The sequence below is a fragment of the Eurypyga helias genome, unplaced genomic scaffold (assembly GCF_000690775.1).
Source record: "Eurypyga helias isolate BGI_N326 unplaced genomic scaffold, ASM69077v1 scaffold21677, whole genome shotgun sequence".
NCBI lineage: Eukaryota > Metazoa > Chordata > Aves > Eurypygiformes > Eurypygidae > Eurypyga > Eurypyga helias.
Window position 1 is genome coordinate 5,286 of NW_010260063.1, and position 244 is coordinate 5,529.

A 244-nucleotide genomic window follows, 5' to 3' on the forward strand; every position below is an offset into this window, starting at 1 on the left:
CACTGAGCAGAGGGAGGTGGTTACAGCATCGCAGTGCTTGGTCCAGGCATCAACCGCCAAATTAGCTCCCTGCTCCCCGTCAGACACCGAGGGGGCAGTTTTGATGCGGATATTTGACAGACGGGGAATTACTGAGCTAAAAGCATGAAAAATCTCCTCAGAAATTACCATGTGGGCATTGAGCTGCTCCCGGGCAGTTTCTGGCAGACCCCCCGTGGGTTTGGATGCCGACAACTGGCTCTCC

At 54.9% G+C, this 244-nt stretch overlaps 1 protein-coding gene across 1 annotated transcript in view; it reads right to left on the minus strand.

Moving 5' to 3' along the window:
* Positions 1-244, minus strand: part of LOC104512077 (microtubule-actin cross-linking factor 1-like) — a gene marked incomplete at both ends in the record, with an annotated part of 6,289 nt that overhangs the window by 4,903 nt on the left and 1,142 nt on the right. The gene's annotated exons all lie outside the window — the stretch shown is intronic.